This window comes from Paramormyrops kingsleyae, chromosome 25 (assembly GCF_048594095.1).
Source record: "Paramormyrops kingsleyae isolate MSU_618 chromosome 25, PKINGS_0.4, whole genome shotgun sequence".
Taxonomy (NCBI): domain Eukaryota; kingdom Metazoa; phylum Chordata; class Actinopteri; order Osteoglossiformes; family Mormyridae; genus Paramormyrops; species Paramormyrops kingsleyae.
Window position 1 is genome coordinate 28,815,689 of NC_132821.1, and position 9,575 is coordinate 28,825,263.

Genomic DNA, 9,575 nt, shown 5'->3' on the forward strand with positions numbered 1-9,575 from the left:
CTTTTGATTCTTTACATATTGAAAATTCTAAAGAATTACACATAAACATAAATGCATATACCACTGATACACGCAATCAATAGATTGGACACTAGGGGTCAGGGGTTATTCCACAATTTTTTAAGACGGGGGTCATAATGCATACAAAGGGGCCAATGATATGTTTTGAATCAATGAGTGACAGGGGAGGGTGCACTCCAGGGGCCAATCAGGTTTCAGCTGAGACCAGCGGCCCGGTGGCCCCGCCCCTGTATACACACCTGCTGGAGGTAGAAGCGTTTTTTTGAGAATCCCAAACCCTGGAGGCTTGGCAGGCCCCTTATTTAAATAATAATTACATCTTCTCCGCACCCTTTCCTGTCACAGTGAATAACAAGCTAAGAGAAAAGTGTACATTTAATACAAGTGACAGGTGAACTAGATTCTCTCAGTACGCAATGCAATAATGGCTTAAAAGTTTCTTTCATTAGCTATGCAGCGGCTATGCGGGGATTATAAATATGTGCAGCAGACATATGTTCTGGTACATCGACATCCTGAGTGGCAGAGCAGGCTGCTGGGTGGCTGATTTTGCCCGCAGGCGAACAGCGAAGCGGCTGTTTCTTTTTTTTTTTTTACAGACGGGAGCAGGTGGAAAGCGGAGAGGGAAAGAGCGAGAGTGGGAGAAGGTTCCGGAAGGAGCCTGGGCGTCAGGGAAGGCAGAGGTCAGCCGGGGGTCAGCTCTGCCCCGCCTGGGGATGGAGATCAGAGCGGGGAAGGCCTCAAACCACGCGGCACGGACGCGAACGTGGAGGTGTCACATGCAGGGCTGGAGATTAGGCTCATCTGCTCCCCTGAGGCGAGTCATTTAGACGAAGGGCAAGTGCTAAAAATTACACTAACCTGGTAACTAGCAAAAAGAAATTGTCGGGCTGCAACATAAAACCACATTATGTTGTGCATTCGTCTCTCGGCACAGGTAGGTAGAACGCAGCCTGTCTAAAGATTCCCCGGGGTGATGACGTGTGTAGGGTCTCCTTAGCCAATCCCAGTTTCAGGTTCGTCCCAGTTAGCGGAGTGGTGGCTCTGAGGCTAGGGATCTGTACTAGCAATCGGAAGGTTGCTGGTTTGAATACTATGAATACCAGGAGAGATCCCACTTTGTTGGGCCCTTGAGCAAGGCCCTTAACCTGCAATTGCTTCATCCTGGGCATGATGTTGATCTACATCCAGCCCTGCAAGCAGGTCAGCTTCCAGGGAATAATTTGGGGGTTGGTGGCAGGATTGGTGCTCCAACGTCATTCGGTGGTGCTGCGGTATCACAGACTGCACGGCTGCCCTTGGGTCTCATCCCTGTCGTGTGATGTAATCAGCGCATGCTCCTTACCTCTCTCTCCAGTTAGCCAATCAACATGAATCGGCATTAGATTCTTCAGAGTGAAGAAGAGACATCGGGAAACTAGATTGAAAAGAAATTGAAAACTAATTAGATTTAATGCATCCATTTTTCCCTCATCCACCCTTTATGCTTGAAAAATTACATTATACATTATGGGCGAGTGTAAATTCATTGAGACTAGCACACTTGGCTGGTAGCCCTTGGTTGCACATTATGGGGATGGACTGGTGACTTGAAGGTGCCAGAGCAAGGAGACCCTGGACATTATCTCGGCCCTCTGGTCCCATGACCAAAATTAACAAATTTCATTGGTCTCTCGCTGCATAGCACAGTGCTCCTCAGTCCGGTTCTCAGGGACCCCCAAACGGCCCACGTTTTTGCTTCCTCCCAACTCACTGGCAGACAGTCAACATTTGTGCTCCCACCCAGTTCCCTAACTTGGGAGGGAGCAAAAACATGGACTCTCTTGGGGTCCCCGAGGACCAGGTTGGGAAACACTGACATAGAAAATCTGCAGACATCTTCATGCAACCAAGGTCGGACCTCAGCAGTACTGTGCATATCGCAGGCGATAGCTACTTTTAAAAATACCACAGTGTTTAAAAATAATCACATGGAGTAATTTTCATTCTGTCCCAATAGATGCATTCGGCACATTCTGGTGCCGCATTGTGCTTTAGCTGAATAGTCTGGTCTTTACCTAAAGTCACCCTGTTGCACGTTTATAAGGTAATGACAGGATTCCTTTGTGTAGGAGAGAATGTCATTTTTGAGAGAAAAAAATTGGGAAATAACAAACAAGGAAAGGCAAAGAAAAAAAGGCAGAGGGCTCACGCAGGCGCGGCCGGCGGCCCTGAACAGCGGCTGCAACCTTATAACCCCTCAGAAAACATCTTCCACCATTCAGGAGGTCTGATCCATATCTCTGGTTCCGTTAGAGGACCCGTGTAAATGCTTAGCGCCTCATTCCGGGTCGACGGGGGATGCGCGAGAGCCACAGATCGATAGCTATGCCGGGAGCAGGGAGCCGGGGGCCTGGCGGGGGTCGCGGATCCTCCAGGGGTCGCTATCCATCATCTGTCAGTCCTGAATGTAATCAGCACTTCCCTGCCCGAAGTGGATTCCATATCTCGCTTGAAAAAGAAAAAAGAAAAAAAAAAAAGCCTGTCGCTGTTACCTGGATAACGTGATTCGTGTGAATGAATAAAAAGCACATTGAGGCTTGCAGGTGAGAGTGCTACAGACTGCAGAGAGAGGAAAGGCCATCATCTGAGCTCAAGAAGGGGCCCCACAGGTGCCTGGCTCCGCCCCCATCTGAGCCCAAAAAGGGGCCCCACAGGTGCCTGGCTCCGCCCCCATCTGAGCCCAAGAAGGGGCCCCACAGGTGCCTGGCTCCGCCCCCATCTGAGCCCAAAAAGGGGCCCTACAGGTGCCTGGCTCCGCCCCCATCTGAGCCCAAAAAGGGGCCCCACAGGTGCCTGGCTCCGCCCCCATCTAGGCCAGATCAGGGGCACCCCAACTGCATGGCTCCGCCCCCTTCTGGGCCAGATCAGAGCCCCCCCAGCTGCATGGCTCCGCCCCCCAAGGTGCCTGGCTCCGCCCCCATATATATACACTGAAAATGAACTTGAATCAAGGTCATAAACACACTAATTCTATAAATGCCACCGGATCGTTTTTTATTTGTTCAGTTTGTCTTATTAATTACACGGTAAACGATGGCTGTATCCTTCCTTCGGAGTTTCTACGGAATGGTTTCCATATATCGCGCGACCTGGTCACAAAGGAAGCTATTTTGTGTGCAGGTTCACACTCCGAGCTGTGTCTGTGTGCACGTGTGTCTTCATGCTCCTCGGCCTGCCATTTTAAGGCTGGCGGGCCCCTACACCGTCAAGGCGCATCAGTAGAGCGAGACGGTGTTACTCCACGGGTCTACCTGTGACCCCCACCGGCACCCATTGATCTCCTGACCCCAAGCCCTCACCATGGGGGTGTTTTGGTCCAGGAGCCCCTCAGCACTGCTGTGATGCCTCCCCGGGTGGGACAGGGGGTGTCAGACGCAGTCAGAGGAGCGAGCGGCTGTGCGCTTCGGTTCGGAACATTTCGCCGTAACAAGGCAGGACAGGCCGTCTTCACAGGAATAAAAGAACGAGGAAAAAAAACTGTACTGAATCAGTCGTGTCGACCCTGAGAATACTAAACCCTCCAGGTCCCCTGTGTTTATGTGTCTTTTCTGATTAAACTGCTCCGTCTCCGAGAGCGAGCAGCTAGCTAAGTGCAGAGCAGCCCGAGGCGGTTCAGCGTGCGGCGGGAGCGGCCGGACGCCTTTCGCTAATATTACTAACAGCGGTGAATTATTTAAATTGGCAGATTTCATCCGCGTCTGTTGTGAAAATGTGAAATCAAGAGGTTCGGCGTCTGTGGTGGGACTCATTCTGGGCGGGCCGCTTGGCGCGTTAAACAGCTTTGACAAGAATCTGCTAAGAAATGCGGCATTTTTAATAAGTAGATAATTTTAGTTTGCAGGTGGACGGCAAATAAAATCAGAATCGTAATTGCCGCACGGCCGAGGCCGGGGAATTTTTTTCTGGCTCAGCTTGCTACTGTTAGCGATGTGACAATAGGGAACATTTACAGGCGGAGAAAAAATACAAGACATAAAACACACAACGTAGAGGAGTAAAAGCAAGGTATTTAACAGGTAAGGAGGTTTGTATAAGTTTCAGTAGCGCAATCATCCGTGGAGCTGGGGGGTGGCAAGGGGTGACCCTCGACTGAACCCTAGACTGAAACCTGCCCACCCTACTGCCCTCCCCCCCCCCGTTGTATTTGCATTTTCATGGTTAAACCAGACTTTGATTTTAAAAACTCCTTTTAATACATAACTGTTTGTCTGTGACCCCGACGATACAGTGGTACAGAAGGAGCTCATGGTACGGCTGAGCTAAACGTGTCCTCTTACAACAGGAGTAATGCAGAAGTTTGAGAATCTTGAACTTAGTGTAAGTTTGTTACCTTAACTGCAAGAAATTGATACATTAAATGTGTATCTGATAAATCCACCACTGCCTGAATTACAATGTGGCGTTATAGCGTTTGGGTACCTTAAATATTCCCTTATTTTCTAGGTGCCTAATGTTCATATTTAGGTTTATGTGCCGCCTCAAAATGACCTCTGCTCGACCCTGGCCCCCCCACTGAAAATCTTCTGGCTCCGCCACTGAATACAATGGCAAAAACATGCATCCATACATACAGTGCAAAACCTACAACAGATGCAGTGTGCAATTATAATGTGCTAATAGATTATCAGGGCTCTGTGTGGATGCAAATGTACTGTAAACAATTAAACACTGCATATGTTACACTGTTTTGATCGATTGATTACAAGTAGGGGCGGGATCTGTGGAGGAGTCTGATAGCATATAGCAAGGAAACATTCTGACAGTTATAGAGTATATAAATAAAAGCATCATCTATAGCATAGAGGGGGGGTTCAGGTGTTAGCGTAGCGGCCCCACACCCCAAAATTTATCAGTTCAATCTCCGCCCCCTGCTATGTCTGAATGTGGAATTAGCATATTCTCCCCTCGTTCCCTGCCATCACCCGGGCTTCATTCTGCAATCAAAAATTGTGCCTTTAGGTGAATCTGTGGCTGTAAATTGCCCGGAGTGCGTTCCCTGTAATAGACTGGCATCCCATCCTAGGTGGCCCTGCCCCTTTGCTTCAGCTGAGATACTTCAGGCTTACCAAGTAGGTAAGCAGTTAGGGGTGACGGATTAGCGCTTTGTGTGCCTTACCATACATCACAGTAACATAATTGCTCCACAGGTCTCAAAATGAATCCGGGAAGCATTTCGCGATTTTCGTTCGTAGACGGCAAGAGCAAGCAGTTTGTGGCCGAATTTGCAGCCTGAGTTTAGCATGCTGTAGGTTAAGGGATTTCTTTTAGCTAGACGAAGGGAATTATAGTAAAGAATATCTTATCTTTCAGAATCTTAACCTACACAGGATTAAGATTGGCAGTCAAAGTATGTATGGTCCATCTTACATGAGGGGGCGACACACTCACCCAGTCTTGTCACTTATTACTTACGTGTCGGTACATATTCACATTGGAAAATGGATTCAAAAGATGACCTACTTTTGGTCTGAATTGCTAGAAACCTAAAGACTGCTTGCATTGTCATTATTGCAATGTTGGCATATTAAGCGCAAATGCGTTTAAGTGAACAAAATGAAAATTCTTTTATTGCATTACATAATTGCAAAATTCTCAAAAGATTCCTTATCGCGTAATTGTAAGTATGTTCTGCATCTGCACACATATCGCGTCTAGATATATATCTATATATCTACACATGCCGTATAAGTGTGTCTGCTTCTGGACTCACATTTCACATACGCACTTTCACAAGCGCGGGGACTACGTGAACGAGTCCACAGAGAGTTAGACGGGTCATCAAAACAAAACCTGAGGAAAACCGTCATGACGAAGAGCGAAGAACACTTTGACGCCCCCCCCCAATGGTGGAACTGAGCCTCTAGACCATCGAGCCAGATCTCCACGAGACAAGACAGATCCGGGGGGCTCCTGGTCCTGACCGAACACACACGGATGTTAAGCCCTAACGGTCGACATGGTCCAGTGTGGAGAGCTTTGATGAATTATGCTAACGTCAAGCACATAGCCGGCAGATGCGAAGTGCCAGACGCGGGGCGTCGTGTCTGCGGGGAGGACGTTGGCTAGGCTGTCATGTTCCATTCAGATGCTCCTCACAGGCGAGCATGTCTCCACATCCCTCGGAGGAAGAGAGTCATGTGGCCGTCATGTGTTGCCTGATGTGAAAGTGGAGCACTGCCAATCCGTTTTTTAAGTGCCTGTAGTGGGTGTGGTCTGAGATGTGGGCAGGGCCAATCAAAGGGGGCGTGGTGTGAGATATGGGCAGGGCCAATCGAAGGGGGTGTGGTCTGAGATGTGGGCAGGGCAAATCAAAGGGGCGTGGGGGGCGAGACGTAGGCGTGGCCAGTCAAAGGGATGTGGTCTGAGATGTGGGCAGGGCCAATCGAAGGGGGTGTGGTCTGAGATGTGGGCAGGGCAAATAAAAGGGGCGCGGTTCGAGATGTGGGCGTGGTCAGTCAAAGGGTGTGGTCTGAGATGTGGGTAGGGCCAATCAAAGGGGGCGTGGTCATGAAACATAATATAAACACAAGCTTTCCTTGAACTTGCAGTTGCTGTTAACAGGTTTATCGGCACCTTGAGATGGAAACACAGTTAGCTCTCCATTGGTGTTCTTTAGACCTTTCGGCAAACTGAGTAAAATGTTACTTTTTCATTTGCAATATTGTTAAAACCATCCATCCATATTCTGTTCCCACTTGTCCTCTGCAGGGTTGGGGTGGTCCAGAGACTATCACAGAATCAATGGGTGCAAAGCAGAGAACAACCCAGGACCGGGCACCAAACCATTGCGGACAGTAAAACATTATGTATACATGATATATTTTTGCTGTGAAAAGACAGACAAAACAAAGGAAAACTAAAAATGAATCCAGTAGCGCTTCATGACGTAGCAATTTGCAAACAAACATTTCTCGCTAAAGATCCAATTTGTGATGATTTAGTCGCTGCTCAGTTCTTGTAAGGGCGCTGCCTCTGGCAGACAGACGGGCCTGTTTCACGACATCACACGATGCGACGAGTCCCGACAACAGCTAGGCTGTGATGAGGAGCGGAGGGAGGAGAGGGAGCCCATCTACACGTGTGTTTGTTTCATTTACTGGCAGAAGGAGTCAGCAAATGAGAAATATATGCGTTAATATTAAATTAAAAAGAGCTTTCAGACAGCAGCGTACAGGCAGCCAGGAGACGAGCTTGTAAGGCCCTCCCTTCGTTTCAGCTTCTGACTCTCCCAGCCTCTGTGATGTCACCACCCCCATCACAGTCTGCCATTTCAGCTCCATCACCTCCTTTCAATCTATTTTGTTTTCCGTCACCTTGGGTCCCTAACAGAAGCGTCGCTCCCGTGCCGAAGACTGCTACGCGTCCCGTCAGATTCTCATCGGTCAGCCGAGTTCTGTTCACAGCGTCGCCCCTCCCTCAGGTAAACAGGTCGGCGCCGCTGTGATGACAGACATGCATGAGTGAGACGCCCCCTTCAGGATTTCAGTGCTAATGGTGACTTATTGGGACCAGAAGGATGTTCTAATTGGCAGGGACTGGTCTGTTCTTTGTTGTGTCTGGGACCCCCACTAAGTTACTGCAGGACCCCCCCATTGCCCGGTATAGTGGCTGTTTGCGGCCAACAGAGGCCTGCGAAACGTCATGTGGATAGTGTAACAGAACTAGAGTGGACAGGAACACAGACTTTATGGGTTTTGGGCCATTATGGTATCAGCATGGGCTGGGGGGGCACCACATATCTGGGTAATTTACTCCTGTAAATAAATGATTCTGGCACATATGCAGGAGGATGACAGAAGAAAACAGATCTCTATGAAAGTAAATATAATTGTACAAAATGGAAGCATCATTTGCAATGTCTGCATATTTATTAGTGGTTTTCCAGAGACAGAAGTGTGCATACCAGCCTCTGAGTGGGAGGTGGTAAATAAAGACTATTGCAACTCTAGTAGCTGAAATAATTAACAGATCTATCCCGAGTCTGATATAAGCCTTGGTAATAGAGGAGCGGATTGACTAAAGGGTGCAGGTCTAATCTCCAATGTGCTTCCGAATCGGGAGGCGCGCTGACTGCACAGGCTTCTGCCTGCGATGTACCGGGTCCGACCTGCCGTCTTTTTGGATGTGTACCCGCTTTTCCAGACGTGGCACCTGGGAACGAGCTGTCAGCGCGGAAGTCGTCGGGTGAAACGAATGGCTGGCGGAGCGTGCTTACGGAAAACAAACGTGTTTATAACACAGGCACGCGGGCGCTTAGAGACACCGCGAGACATGCGGAAAGCAATAGTGCAAACTAATAGTGATGCAATTACCGACGGCGACGTGCTGCAAGATGAGAAGCCTGCCGCGTACTCATTTTAAAAGGGTACAGATTTAATCATCTCTTTCCTAGTATCGTTGCTATATTACAACCATAATTAGAATTACTTCTATGATTATTCTTGCAAAGTGGTACCATCTATTCTTGCAATACAAGGCTGCAATTCTTTTAAACAGTGGAATATAGACATTGTTGCATAGCCTGAAATTATGCATTTGTGCAATGCATGTTACAATAAACAGCACCTCATTATCGCCATACATTTCTGCTCATTCAGGCTTCACGTGTCCAGCAAGGTGACTTCCTGGTGCCCTATCTTGCCTGATACTGGGTCCAGGTCCTCCCAAGACCCCGAGCAGGATACGTCATTGGAAGATGGATGGTGATTGTTAAAAGAATACTTCAGTAAATGTTTATGATACATTGGCTTTTATGAGTCCTGTCATCTCTGAAATTTGAAAATGCAGCTTGGCTATACTGCTATGTTTTTAATCCCCTTTACTGTCAACTCACAGACAGTTAATCACTCCCCTTCCCCTAAATAATCTCATGTAATAATGTTGACAGTCTGCGGTGTAAATGTTCTAATAATATTTATCTTCCTCTAATTTCCTTTTCAGCGTCAGTCACATCAGTACTGATATGAAGGAAATTCTAAGCCACATATGAAGAAACTGCTACTACTAAACATTATTGCTTAGGAATCACAAAAATGCTGACTGGTTTAAGAAGACAGAAAAAAATAGTTTGCAGAAGCTGCATTAAACAGAGAATTCTAGTGATCATGTTTCTGCTTGCACTGAAGCAGACAAAACAAAATTGTAAATAATCATAAAGCAAGGACAATAGCCTGACTTCAGATTTCAAAATGTTTGTGCAAGAACATTCAGCAGAGTTTGTAGTTTGAGAGAAATATTTACTCGGGGGAAAAAAAACAAATTCAACGTGAGTCTGCAAATACACACAACATATGAAAAATTCCATGCAAACAAATAATAATAATAATAATAATAATAATAACATATGATTAGTGCCTGTCCATCCCTGTCCTATGTGTTCATTCTCTGTTTAGTCAGTAGGTGTCGCTGCCCAAGCTGTTCCTTCTGTCTTAGTCCCTAGTGTGTCGCCCTTGCTCCCTGCATAGCTAAATGGGCTGACAACCTGCCAGTGTTGGGTTTGAGGCTGCCCTGGA

General features: G+C 47.5%; 1 long non-coding RNA gene across 1 annotated transcript; it reads left to right on the forward strand.

Annotated features, from left to right (window-relative positions):
• The first annotated feature begins 8,054 nt into the window (after positions 1-8,054).
• Positions 8,055-8,811, forward strand: LOC111853051 (uncharacterized). Its single transcript, XR_002840377.2, has 2 exons — positions 8,055-8,428; positions 8,661-8,811. It is a non-coding gene; the product is annotated as an uncharacterized lncRNA (long non-coding RNA).
• The last annotated feature ends 764 nt before the right edge of the window (positions 8,812-9,575 follow it).